Source organism: Propithecus coquereli, unplaced genomic scaffold (genome assembly GCF_000956105.1).
Source record: "Propithecus coquereli isolate 6110/MARCELLA unplaced genomic scaffold, Pcoq_1.0 Scaffold143, whole genome shotgun sequence".
Lineage (NCBI taxonomy): Eukaryota > Metazoa > Chordata > Mammalia > Primates > Indriidae > Propithecus > Propithecus coquereli.
In genome coordinates, this window is record NW_012138636.1 from 2454906 (window position 1) to 2469370 (window position 14465).

At 44.7% G+C, this 14465-nt stretch overlaps 1 protein-coding gene across 1 annotated transcript in view; it reads right to left on the reverse strand.

Moving 5' to 3' along the window:
* The window catches only part of TEC (tec protein tyrosine kinase), an 81472-nt gene that overhangs the window by 33339 nt on the left and 33668 nt on the right, over nucleotides 1-14465 (reverse strand). The window lies entirely within an intron of this gene.

The following is a 14465-nucleotide window of genomic DNA, read 5'->3' on the forward strand; positions in this document are numbered from 1 at the left end:
ATGGTCATTATCAAAATGAATAAATCCTTTAATTTCTTTTTTAACTATATTTACATTTCACAGAAAAAAATCTTTTAATTTCTCAAGATGAAATTGTTCTGTCCTTGCCCCCCAAAAACTCTACAACAAATGAACTCCCTCATATTGCTGCCTTCCCCGCCCAGACATACACTTTGTTCAACTTCTTCAAATTCTTGAGCATAGACCCCAAAAAGGAAGCATTGAACACCAAACCAAGCACAACTCCATTTACTCAATCATAGACGCAAACTCCAGCCAGCTATGTTCTCCCCTCTCCCCCCCACTGTAAGGTGTCTTGCAGCAAAGGCAGCACACAGAACTCAAGGGTTCTGCAAGGTGGACTTAAGTATTCACATAAGGACTCTTAGATATTCCATTTGGATTCTATCATTCAATGCTCTACTTTTCTTCCCCATTGCCTTCCCTCGCTACTCCCTCAGATCTACCTGCAACATTAACAAATGGCATATCAAGACACCCCACCCCCCCAAATCACCCACACCCTGGAGCATAGTAATCTCATGCCTGGGAATTTATCCTGGGGAGAAATCCAAACTAATACAAAGCAGTATGTACTAAGATATTATTCATAAAATGCATCCATTAAAAATTATTGCAAACAAATACAGAAATAAAAAATGTTTGCTGAATAATATTAACAGATACATTCCACCCAAAAAGTTGTATAAAGACTAAGGTTACTTTTTTTTGGTAGCTACTCATATGATAAAGAATAGAAGGAAAGGTAGAGAGAGGAAGAACATCACTGTATTTGGGGTGACGCAGCCATGCCCTGGCCCTCGTCACTGAAAATTGCTTTATCTAATACTCTGGAGTCCCCCCTCTGGCCACGACCTTTGGGCTCCCAACCCTGGTCCCAGGAACCTGCTCTGCAATCTCATTGTCACCGTAGGGCTGTCACACCTGCCCCACTCACCAAAGCCATCAGCAGCTCCCAGTGACTAGACCACCCTGGCTGCCATTTCTCCAGTGCATATTCATTCACACACTGCCGCTGTCTCTCAACACACTCACACTCACACACACTAGGATCGCACGGTCTGTCTCCAGTTTCCTCCACACCTTTCCCTATTCCCTTCACACCTGGCTGCAGAAGGTCACAGAACAATCCTAGCTGACCTCTCCACATCCAGCCAGGCCCTTGCTCTTTAGTCCTTTTGTGTGTCCCTGGAGAAGAGAACACAGTGGCCTCCGTGGACACCCCCGGTGCCATCAGAACCACCAACCCCTCCCACTCCAGTTGCCCCGGCAGCAGACTACCCCCCTCGCTGCTTTACAGAGAACAGGGCGGCCGTGTAGGAGCACATCCCCAATTTCTTCCTTCTGCAGTGCAAATGCACTCTACGATTTTACCCTTTCTCCTTCTCTTTCCTCCTCTCTCTAAGAGAAAACTAGAACACAGCAGTTGAGACACTCCAGTTGGCAGTGATCACGTTATTTCATTCCATGCCACACTGTCTGTCCTGTGAGGCGGGCGTTATTCTCCTCACTTTACAGATGAGAATAGTGCAGCTCAGACAAGTTGAATACGCCACCCAAGGACCTCAACCAACCCCAAAGCCCACTAGAGTGGATGCCCACCTGCAAGGAGGTAAGAGGATATTGATACAATAAATTGAATATACGTCAAAAGAGTATGCTGGGTGAAAGAAGCTAGTCTAAAAAAGAGTGCATGCTGTATAAGTTTGTTTATTCTAGAATTCTAAAACATGCAAACTAATCTCTTGTGTCAAAAATTAAATCAGTGATCACCTAGGGATGCTGAGAATGAAGGGGGAGGCATGAAGTCAAAGTGGCATGAGGAAACTTTTGGGGGTGATGGATACGTTCTGTGTTTTGATTGCAGTGATGGTTTCACGATGTATACCAATGTCAAAACTCATCAAATAATGCAATTTAAATATATGCAGCTTATTGTATTCAATAGATTGATCATACTCAAATAATGCTGATTTTAAAAAAAATAGAGGCCGGGCGCGGTGGCTCACGCCTGTAATTCTAGCTCTCTGGAAGGCCAAGGCGGGCGGATTGTTTGAGCTCAGGAGTTCAAAACCAGACTGAGCAAGAGCGAGACCCCGTCTCTACTAAAAATAGAAAGAAATTAATTGGACAACTAAAAATATATAGAAAAAAAAATTAGCCGGGCATGGTGGCACATGCCTGTAGTCCCAGCTACTCGGGAGGCTGAGGGAGAAGGATCGCTTGAGCCCAGGAGTTTGAGGTTGCTCGAGCTGGGATGACGCCACAGCACTCTAGCCCGGGCAGCATAGTGAAAAAAAAAAAAAAAAAAAAATAGACCCTGCTCTTGGGGACCTTAAAGTCTAGGAACACTTGGAAACTACAAAATTCTTTGCTAACAATTTCGTGTTCTAAATCATAGACTTAAAATAACAACAACAAGAGAAAAATGAGCACAAAGATGAAGCAAAGTAACTTATAATGGGCTAGAAGGAAGCAACTGATCAGCTCTCTTTGAATGAAGGCTCTGCCTGAGTATTTATTCAGGCTTAGAAAGAACTCACCCACTCATTTGATTCATCCAGTGCTCAATGAATTTCTGGTTAAGAAATAAAATAAATTTAACTCCTTCTCCCAAAGCTGGTGCCTAGTCCTGCCCTTCTCTTTCTCATCACCCCCTTCTTCAAAGCAGGCCTGATGAAGGTCACCAGCTGGAAGCCCAGTGAAGGCACACACACTGCCTCGCCAGCACCTACCACAGAGCCCGGCACATGGCAGCCTGGTACCTGGCAGGTGCCCAATGACTCTGTGAATAAGTCAATGAATGAACAGGAGGGGATTCTAAGTGGAATTGATAAGAAATTAGACCTTTCTCAGGTCTGATTTCATAATATCCAGTCTTAGGTAGCACTTTTTTTTTATTAGGTGTTTGTTTTTTTTTGAGATGGGGTCTTACTATGTTGCCCAAGCAGGCCTTGAATTCCTGAACTCAAGTAATCCTCCTACCTCGGCTTCCTGAGTAACTGGGACTACTGTGTGCACCATCACGCCCTGCTAACTTTTTTATATTTTGTAGAGACAGGGTCTTGCTATATTGTCCAGGCTGGCCTCAAACTCCTGGACTCCTACCACAGCTTCCAGAGTAGCTGTGACTATAGGTTCATGCCACCAAGTCTGGCACCACCACTTTTTCTTGACTATACCATTTTAAAAGAAGAGTTTTGGCTCTTATTTTTTTATCTTTTATCTTTTATTTTTGCCGCAGCTCTCTCAGACATATACCACACCAGGTGGGCACAGGCACACCAAGAATCTCCAGGATCTGCTTCCTAGAGAACAGTCTCTCCTTCCTCTGCCCTCTGTTCCATCAGAGTGCGCCGCTGCACATGGGAATGCACAACCGACAAGTGACTGTCCCCTTACAGTCCTCAGAGATACACATAACTACTGTCAAGGGACCCTTCCTCAACTAGGAGATAGTCATCACTGGATATATCACTGCAAATCTTTTTGCTTTTTTTTTTTTAAAGCAGCAAAAAAAGGAGAGCCCTTTAGCCTAGGTTTCGATTCTTGGGTTTCTATGGTTAACACCAACTATTAATAGTAGCACTTTGCTTCTGTACTAGGGGCGTGGTGCTGCGTGTACATGTGTGTGTCCTGAGGCTCTCTCATAGACACTTGATGTGTTCAGGGCATTTTTTTTTAATGACACTTTAAATCTTTATGAAAGTGGAAATGACTAGAATCACCTAAACATGATCTCTTATCAAGAGGAACTTGAAGGAGATAAGCTTTGTGAGTTTCTGGTGGGTGACAGTTACAGAGAGCAAACAGGGCAAGATAGAAAATGCAATTTCCAGCAGAGGTGGTGGGTGGCAGGGGCGACTAGTCATCCACATACACAGTGGCCAGATCATTCCACATTTTGCATGTGCAGCGAAACCTACAACTACAGCCCAAGGAGACACACAATTCCCATCTGCACTGTGGCCAATGGACTGATGAAGTGACAGCCCAGAGAAATCACAGCCCTGAGAATGGGAAACCCCTGTGGCAACTCCCCCACAGCCTCGCCCCAGGGCTGGGTTTCTGGAAAAGCACAAAGTTGGGAGGCTCCCGGCCTCTAGGGAGCTTTGTCTCTACCCTGCCCATCCCAGCCAATTCCTTCACTAAGAAAAACCTACCTCTCTGCTTATTTGATTTCAGTGGAGGGCACGCAGGCATGTATACAAATATGAATTGGAAATATAAATTATTAAAAATCGAACTGAGCTTTGCTAGGCTTCTGCAAAAGCAGAGCATTAACCTGGTCTTTAAATAAGCCGGGACTGGATGCCATATATTTCCCTAGTTCTCTCCAGTGTTAAAGAGATCACACTGCAGTTTGTTTTCTAAATGCCTTTAAAATATTAAACTGCATGTAATGGCCACTTTCCGATACTGTCTGCTGCCCCTAAAAGAGCAACATCCCCTCCATTTTTTTTTTTTTTCAGTGAATATAATCAGCCATGCTGGGAAAAGTTTTTTCCTTTTGCTTCTACCGATGGGGTTTGGGGGAAGGGCTGAGGGGAGGAGTGAAGAAGTGGGCATGGGCGGAAAGGAATCACCATAACAGCACCCACAGAAAAGAGGAAATGTATGCTTCTCTAGTAGCAGAGGATGAATTGCCCATCGACTCCTCCCTCAGTGAGATAGTCAAAGAGAAATACACAGAATTGCCTCATTATGAATTCCATGGTGTCTGTGGGCCTAATGGGGGTCAACTGCTGCTTTTAGCACGGTTTCTGCAGGAATATTCATTCCACTGGCATTGCAAATAACCAATGTGCAGCAACTTTGTAACACAACCTATTAATTGGGAACATTCCACAGATAAGATTATTTTTAAAACAATTTCTACCACCGACTGGGTACTTGATGTTATCAAGGAAGTTGTGTTGATACGTTTAGAAGCGATGGCACTAAGGTTCTGCTCAAAGTGGGGACTCCTTGACTTTTAGAGATGCGTACGAAAGCATCTGTAGAAGAAATTACGTGATTTCTACAAGATAATGGGGGTAGGAAGGATTTGCTACAGATACTAGAGGCGGGTGGGAGTGTGACTAGGGTTATCTGACTGGGCAATTGGTACGTGAAGTTCACGGGACTATTCTGCCTACTCTTGAGTAACTTTTAAATGCTCCATAAAAAGGTTAAAAATACTTACCAAATTTTTTAAAGCCTGACCAAAGTTGTAGTTGGATCTACATACAAAAATTTTTTGTGAGAATACAGAAAAGGCCCATCATAAACTGGTAAGAAAGTAGAGCCAGGCACATTTCTCAATTGCTACTAATAAAGCTTTAGCCACCGTTTGCGGTAACGTGCACGGTGGACTCGGAACAGGAAGCAGCCTTAGAAACAGCAGATGTTTACAGCACGCTCTTGGAGATGGCGTTTACCCAGCTCCTTGCATCCCTCAGTCTCTCAGTGCGCCATGATGAATTACAGAACCGCAGGCCCTGACGAAGAAATGAGCTACTCAGCATCTTCATTTCTCAGTTCGGTACCTGGGGACTGAGGTGAAACGAAGTGACCGAGAGCAAAGGGAGAAGACGCAGAACTCAGGGCTGCGCTGCTGGACTCTCTCTGGCTGCCGCAGCCTGGGGCCACAGCTAAACTGTACGCCCCCTCTTGATCATTACTCTGGTAAAAAAATCAATCCATGTTGCAGAATATCTCTAGCCATTCCAGGAGGTGCCCCCCAGTGCCAAACACAGGGTCCCCGCCGCCTCAGGGCCATGCCGCTCACGGCGTGCCCGCCAGCACTTGCAGCGAGAGCTCCGTCTGTCTGGCTTTGTCTTCCTTACCCCCTCACCTCCCTGCCGCTGGCGTGGAGATGCCACCTTACAGCACCCACACAGCAGCCGGTCTCCGAAAGTCTCATGGTTAATTTTAGGTGTCGAGTGGAGTAAGGAATACCTAGAGAGCCGGTGAAATGTTACTTCTGCTGTGTTTCCAGAGATCAGCGTGTGAGTCAGTGGCCTGGGTGGGGAAGACCCACGCTCAGTGCGGGCAGCACCATCCAATCAGCTGGGGCACTAAATTGAACCAAAATGGAGAGAAGAGAACTTCCTCCTCCTCTCTCTCCTGGAGCTGGGACTCCCTCTCTTCCTCCTGCCCTGGACATCGGGACCCCAGGCTCGCCAGCCTTGGGATTCTGGGACTTACACCAGCAGCCCCCAGTACTTAGGACTTCGGCCCTGGACTAAGAGTTACACCATCAGCTCCCCTGGTTCTGAGGCTTTTGGACTTGGACTGAGCCAGGCTGCCGCATCCCAGGGGCTCCAGCTTGCAGGGTCTTCAAGCCATCCCATTTTATAGCTAAAGAAATTGCTTCATAAGTGTGTAGTAAGAATTAAGAGTCAATTCATGTAAAGCTTTTGAAACAAAGCTGAAAATTGGTAAATGCTTGATAAATTTAGCTACCAATATTATTTCTCAAAACCATTCTAATGGAGCCCTTAGGGAAAATAAAAGCAAAAGCCACTAAAAGATCTTCATCCTACCTTCCAGACTCCAAAGAAAGACCTTCTGAGAATTGGCTGACTGTGTTTTATAAAACAAAATGGCATGAATGAGATTCTTCCTTGGGCCATGACAAATATTAACGTCAGTTCCCTAAAATGACAGGAGGATGTAATAGAAATGACCAATGTCTACCAATATTCACTCTTTTTAGCCAGAAAAAGAAACTAACCTTTATATCACAGGTTTTACAATTCTGTTTTTATAAAAAAGACGGTTGATGCTTCATGTGACTATACTATTTTTACACTTTGAGGCTGTTATTTTAGTTCTGTCTTACAGTATGAAACCAATAGTGAACCGACGAGCAACTAGATTACCACTTCCTTTTTAGCGTTAGGAACAGTCGATCTCTGGCAACTCCCAGCCTTTAACACACAATAGCAGGGAGCACCTCTAGTCCAACATTTCTCTTCCTTCAAAATGTAACAGTAATATTATAAAGATACGTTTTTACGAGTTTGTTGGGCTTTCTTGATGACTATCTCATTTTCTGGCAAATATAAAGGTTAATACACGTATGATCCTTATGTAAATATGCAATTTGGCCAGCCAAAAAGATCACAAAATTATCCAGAGATAGCACAGTTCCAAGGTTCGGAGCTCTAAAATCAGACTGCCTGGGCTGGGTTCCCAGCTCCCCCTCACCTACCAGCTCTGCAACCTTGGGCAAGGTACTCAGCATCTCTGTTCTTCAGTTTCCTCATCTGTAAAATGGGAATAACAACTATGCACCTCATATAGTTAAGAGGATTAAAGTTAATACTTACAAAGCACATAAGACGACGCTTGGCACAGGGTAAGCACTGGTAGGGTAACAGAATATGCCACCCCGAAATACACCACCGGCATACGGATTGTTTTGAGTTAAAGGCACTTAAACAACAGCACATGCAAAAAGGGACTGTGTCCCTCCTTGTCCTTCCTGAAAGCAGACGATTGAGCTCCCACGTGAAAGTGCCTTCCCTGTACCTGGAGGAAGAAAGACTCTTACCACCAGAGGCGGGGCGTCAAGGCCGAGAAAAATCTGCACAAACAAATCGTGTTAAGCTAATCCTTGTCTTCCTAGCTACTTGTCCACGATTAACTTCCCAGCCCTTTTATGTTGCCTCTGCATCCGCTTTGAATGCAGATTTAACTTTCTCCTGCTAGACGCAGGGCGCAGTCTCTCCCACACCAGTTCCAGTTCTGCACCACACCCAACGGCTCAAGCCGGTGGCCAGAGATGAGAACTTGGTGGCATTCCTTTCGCCGGACAGACACTATTCCCGCTTTCCCGCCGCTTCCTTTAAACAGACCGTGCAGGCATTTGCCCTCAAACTTAAAGTGACCCCCACCCCGTCCCTTATAGATACGTGCACGCTCTCTCTGCCTCCCTCTTCGTTCCTGCCTCGTGAGACGCGGGCAGGAGGACTGCCCTCCCTGCCCAGGATCTGTAGTAAAAATTGTTAAACTTGTTTCCTGTTGTGGTGGTGCACTGAGGTTGTGCCTTCCATCTGTCACAGGCAGGGTTTTCCAGGGACACTGCAGGGAACTCGAGGTCAAGCTCCTGCTGCCGGAGCCATGGACAGGTAGACACAAACTGGACAGGGTCAGACAATAGCCACAGGGGCATCTGCCAGGACACACAAGTTCCCTGTGTGAGGGACCCCCTGGTGGCGGGTCAGACAACTAGGCACTTGGCCACCCACCAGGCAAAGAAGTGTCCCATGAGAGTCACGCTGTACACACCCGCATCCAGCTCCCCTTCCTTCTCCCTTAAAGCAGGGCTGCCAGCCAACCTGGTACTGGAACTCCAATTTAGCTGGGGGCTCTCAAGCAACCCAACCCCTTTTTCTTGTCATATTTTTACAATTTCACAATTTACTACTTTGTCCAACCCAGTATATAAGCTTTGGACCCTTACTGCTTGTCTAGGCCTTGGTTTTCCTGGTGAAGGCTCCCATTTACATGTAAAAATTACCAAATAAAAAATCTTACGCTTTATTCCTGTTCATCTGCCTTTGGGTAGTCTAATTTACAAGGCCCCAGCTGGAAAAACTAAGATAGGCAGGAAAATAAAGATATTTTTCCTCTATGCACAACAGAAGTATTTTATAGATTAAAAAAAAAAAAACAGACCTAAATTAAAAAGGGCCCCAAATTTCTCTGAAAACCCTACCATTCCTAAGCTCAGAAGCCAAACTTGATTTTCATTGTGCAAAATGTACACTCATGGGTAACAAGGAAATGATAAAGAGAATAATGTTTTCTATTGTCTCTGTTTTTAAGGTAGAAATATTTTCATTCTTAAAGTGTCTGATAAGCCAGGCTGACAGAGTTTGTAATATTCTGTCAGATGCTTACATATAAATGGTCTGTGCAGGGTAGGTATTTGCTCCACTTACAGATGATAAAACTGAGATTCAGAGAGTTTAATCAACTGCCCAATGTCACAGCTGGTAAGTGACAGACCCAGGATTCAGAGTAATCCATTAGGCTTCAAAGTCCACTGCATGTCCCCTCTGGAAGCTGCCTCCTTTCAGGACAAATAGCATTAAACGAACTAGATCTGATGATTCCAAACACTCGTCTCTAACCACAGCCTCTCCCTGTGTCCTGATTCTGTATCTCTGACCACCTTGCAAAGATATCTCTCTTTACCTCCTTCATTTACATCTTCTTAACGTGACACGAAACAAATCTATCATATTCCCCGTGAACCTGGATTCCATTCAATCATTCAACAACCATTTATTAAATATTTATCACAGGCCGAGTACTGGGCTAAGTGAGGCCTTCAACTGCTTTGTGAAACTTATAAATTAGAGAGGGAGAGAGAGAGAGAGGGAGAGGGACTGAAAAATATTGTACTAATAATGTATTAAAATAGAAATACGCGGTAGAAAGTAAAAGTACAAAAGAATATTATACAGAGAAATCTAATTTAATCTGGAAGACCAGAGCAGGTGAATCAAGGAAGTGATGTTTAAGCTGAAACCTGAGAGAACGGGAGAAGTTAGCCAGCCAAGGGAGGGGGATATGGACGCTAGTCAGAGGATGCAGGCAATGCACATGCTCTAAGGTGGGAAATTACTGGTGCCTTTCAAGGAACAGAAAGACTGGGGAGCTAGAGGGTGGGGAGAGAGGAACAGAAGGAATTGCAGATCACTGTGGACAGGTGGTCAGGCTGCTAGACCACACAGTGTCCCACAGGCCATGTCGAGGACTTCTGCGATTTAAATTGGGGATGATGAGAAGTTCCTGAAGTGTTTTAGGCAGAAGAGGGACATCATTATATTTGTGGGCCATTAGGTACAACAGACCAGAGAGGGGCAACAATGGAAAGAGGAACCCATTAGGATGTGAAAGAGATTGCTGATTGTCTGCTCACAACAACCATTTCCCACTAATAGTGGGACCCTGACTTTTAGGTGAGTACACTGGTACCCAGAATGAAAGACGGTACTTCCCAGCTTCCTTTGCAGCTAAGTATGACCATGTGGCTAAGTTCTGATCAATGAGACATAGGCAGAAGTCTTGTTTGGAACATAAGGGAAGGCTGTTAAAGGGAGTAGCCTCAGGTAAGAGAAGTCCCTTCTTGCTTTTCTGCCTTTCCTCCAACTTGCAATTCAGACAAGATGGCTGGAGCTCCAGCAGCCATGCTGGGCCAAAATAAGATACCAGCTAGGATGATGGAAGGGAAAGACAGAATCCAGGGTCCCTTTAGTTTGGATCCACCATACCAGTAGTGGACAGCCTGCCTCCAGATTTTTGTTTGTGTTTTTCCCACATTGAGAAGGAAAAAAAAAAAACTCTATCTTGGTTAAACTACCATGACTTAGGGATTTTGTGTAATATATAGCCCAACTCAATCCTAATTGATACAGAGGCTACTGTATTCACTCAAGAAGAGACAGCAGTAGCTTGGATCATGGTGGTCATAGAGAGGGAGTAGAAATGGCAGGATTGAGATATATTTAGAACCAACAGACCTGCTGAGAGTCCAGACATGAAAGAGTGAGGAGAGGGGTAAGTTTAGACAGACTCTCAGGTTTCTGGCACGAGCAGCTGGGTAGACAGTGGTACTGAGACAGTGGGGGTGGGAGCATCTTGAGACTCTGTTCAGACATTTGAGCTTGAATTTGAGGTGCCTGTGAGAACTCACAGACCTCAGAGTAGTAACCAGGCTGGGAAGCTCCCGAGACTGGGGACGTCATCAGCATAAAGAGGCTAACCGAAGCCACTGGAATAGGTGCTGTCTCCTAAGGCGAGGGCAGGGTAAGAAAAGAGGCTCTAGAACAGAACCTCGAGGAACACCCACATTTGAGAGGTGGGCAGAGATAGGACACCCCTTGAAGAATTGGCCAGAAAACCATGGAGTTCAAATGAGCAGATACGTGCCATTAGTTATTGCACAAACAAAAGCGGCTTCGGGCCATGAAAGCAGGAGGGAGTCACTTCTAGCGGGAGTTGTGAGATCCGCCTCCCAGATAGGCCAGAGGAGGCTAAGGAAAGCGGGAGGCAGAAGGCTCTGAGTCTGGAGAGGTAGCAGGTGTGCTCCCACCCTGGGGAGAGACTGCGGAGCGATCTCCATGCCAGCGGAGCAGAGGAGAGAAATCATTCCCTCCGCCCCCAGAGAACCTCAGCTCACAAAGTCCAGGGAAGTCACCCAGGAGCCCCAGGCGGCCTGACTCCAAAGGTAGACGGGCCTCCATCCACCACACTGGAACTTCTTTCACACAATCATGTTAAATTTCCTACTGTTAATTAAATAAACTTGTAAAGGGGTGTGGGGTAGAGAGAGGGGGGAAGGAATTTTATTTACTCAAATCAGTGTGAGCAGTCAAAAAGAAAGAATGGATTTTTATATCCTGAAAACTAACAACAGCAATGTTACTAACTTTTTCTTCAAGGCTCACTCTATGCCAGCTTTTGCTTTGAATTTGCTTAGAGCAGATTATAGACAGACACATCATCTGAGTGGATCCCCGCAACAACCCTGTGAAGTAGGAGCTATTTATTGCCTCGGTTTTACAGATGAGGGAACTGAGGAACAGAGCGGCCATGTTTACTTGCCCAGCTAGCGAGTGACGGAGCCTGAGCTGTGTCAGAAAATCGGCTTTTCTTCACTCCAAAAAGAATATTGCTGGCCATGACATTAAAGTAAGTAACGGAAAAATAATTATGCAAAGCCACAGGCAGGAAAACAATCTTTGCTTCACTTGAGAACTGAAGGAACTAGCCAGCCAAAAGGGAGGTGAGTTGTTTCTGCTTTCTTTAACTCCGCCTGTCATGGCAACGAAGAAGAAAAAGAACTCAGGTCTTAGACAGCTCATGGTAGCACTGGTCTGCTCCTTCCCAGAACGGTTCCTCTTCCCAGAACTGCTCCCTTGGAAAGGTCGTTTTTTTTTTTTTTTGCCCCATCCCCCCTCTAACCCCGGAATGGTCTTGTGACAAGTGGGTACTGCACAGACCCTTCATCAGCCTCTGCCCACGAGAACAAAGGAAGGTGTAACCTCAACATGGTTCCCATGTGACCCAAACACCAAGAAAGTCAGGTGGAGGAAACTGTTCCACTTTTAGTCAAAGTTCACCGATGTGTGAGTGAGTCTGAGACAGGCTGTCTGGGTCTCTGGAACAAAAGAACCAATATTTCCACTGGAGACACAAATAGCAGACCTCAGCATGTTAAATGAAGGCCTTTCAAAGGAGAAAAGTTACAGAGAATTCGGTCGGGTTGTGAAGCAACACTGAGACATCTGGGATAAGCGGTTACAGTTCATCACCGTTTGGAGGGCCAGCAGTTCTGGGTGAACGCAGAGCAACTCTCCAGCACAGAGGCACAAACACACAGAGGAGCTGGGTACCGGTGAAGATCTGCACGGCCCAGGGAGCCATTATTAGAAACCCACCACATATCGAGTTCCGTGCAGGCGGTGCAGGAAAGGAGGGTACAGTGATAAGCAGACGTGGTCTCCATCCTTCCTCAGTTTGCTTCCCTATATTTGCATTCGGTCGGTGTGCAGAAAACAGTTAACACAGGAGGCCTGAGATTGCTATTACTAGAAAGGCCTATTTGCCTTTCTAAGAGTCTGGAATTTTGGTACGCTGGGCAGAAGGTGTCTGTGTAACCAGCCCCCCATAAAAAACCTTAGACACTGAGTCTCTAATGAGTTTTCTGGTAGGCAATATTTCACGTGTGTTGTCACAGCTCATTGCCGGAGGTTTTAAGCACATCCTGTGTGACCCCAGGAGGACAGGAGTCTTGGCAGCTTGCACCTAGTTTCCTCCAGAATTCAACCCATGTCCCTTTTCCTTTGCTGATTTTGCCTTGTGTCTCTTCATCGTAATAAACAGCAATCGTGAGTACAACTATATGCTAAATCCTGTGAGTCCTCCTAGTAAATCAACAGGCCTGGGGTAGCCTTGGGGATCTCCCCACCCCCAACACAGTGGTGAACTGGAATGAGCTCTGCTCTAAGAAAGACCTGGTTTAAATCCCAACTTTGACACTTAGCTGTGAGGCATTGAGTTACTTCATTGAGTTCCCTAAGCCTTGAATTTCTCTGAAAATAATACAGTACAACGTGCCTCAGAAGCTTGTGGTGAAGATTAAATAAATGGTAGACACTCGATAAATATCATATCCTTTTCTCTTTAGACTAATGTGTGAATGGCTCCACCTATGGTTGTTCAGTGCCCAGCCTGCACACAGGCAGCCCCAGTGAGGCTCACTCCACCCACTCCTCCCTTCCACCGGTGTGTTGGAGACCACTCATGCCAGCTCTTGAGAGCCTATCATGCACACCATTTCCCAGCTGTGTGCTCATGATGTCATGTTGGAGGCTGGAAACCTGCCACAGTGGGAGTGCTTGTTACACCATGGAAATTGGCAAATGCTCAAAATCAGGGCTTCTCCCCCTACGCCCAGTTGCTAAACATTTACTAGCACACTATTGTCCCTTTCATTTAAAAAAATCAAATAAAGATGAAGTTCTTTCTAGACAAGGGGTTTTATAGCCTATATGCATTTTTACAAAGTAAGCTACCATGAAAAGATGCTTAACAGTATTAGCCATAGGGAAATGCAAACCAAAACCACAATGAGATACCACTTCACACCCACTAGGATAGCTATAATCAGTAAGAGAAATAATAAAAAGTGTTAAGGAGGATTTGGAGAAACTGGAACCCTCATACACTACTAATGGGAACGGAAAATGTCCAAGCCACTTTGGAAAACAGTCTAGCAGTTCCTCAAAAGGTTAAACATACTTCCCGAAAGACATACCAATTAAACTCCTATACCCAAGAGAAATGAAAACATGTCCACACAAAAACTTGTACATGAATATGCATATCAGTTCTATTTATAATAGCCAAATATTCATCAAAAGATGAATTAATAAATAAAATGTGGTATGTCCCTACAATGGAGTATTATTTAACTATAAAAAGGAATGAAGTACCAAAACATGACAAAATGAATGAACCTTGAAAACATTATGCTTCGTGAAAGAAGTCAGGCACAAATGGTAATGTATTATATAATTCTATTTATATGTAATATTCAGAATAGTCAAATCCATAGAGACAGGAAGCATACTAGTGGTTGCCAGGGGCTGGGAGGGACAGGGAATGGGGATTGACTGCTCGATGAGGAAAGTTTCTGTTTGGGTTCTGGAACTAGATGGCAGTGATTTTTGCACAACATTATGAATATACTTAATGCTGCTGAATTTTACACTTTGAAATGGTTACAATGGTAAGTTTTATGTGTATTTTACTATAATAAGAAAAAAGACATTATGAAAGTTAGACAAGCCACAAAATAAAAATATTTTTAAAGCATATACAATGGGCTTGATTCAGAATATATATATATCTTTTAAAAATAAACAAGAAAAAGACAAAAT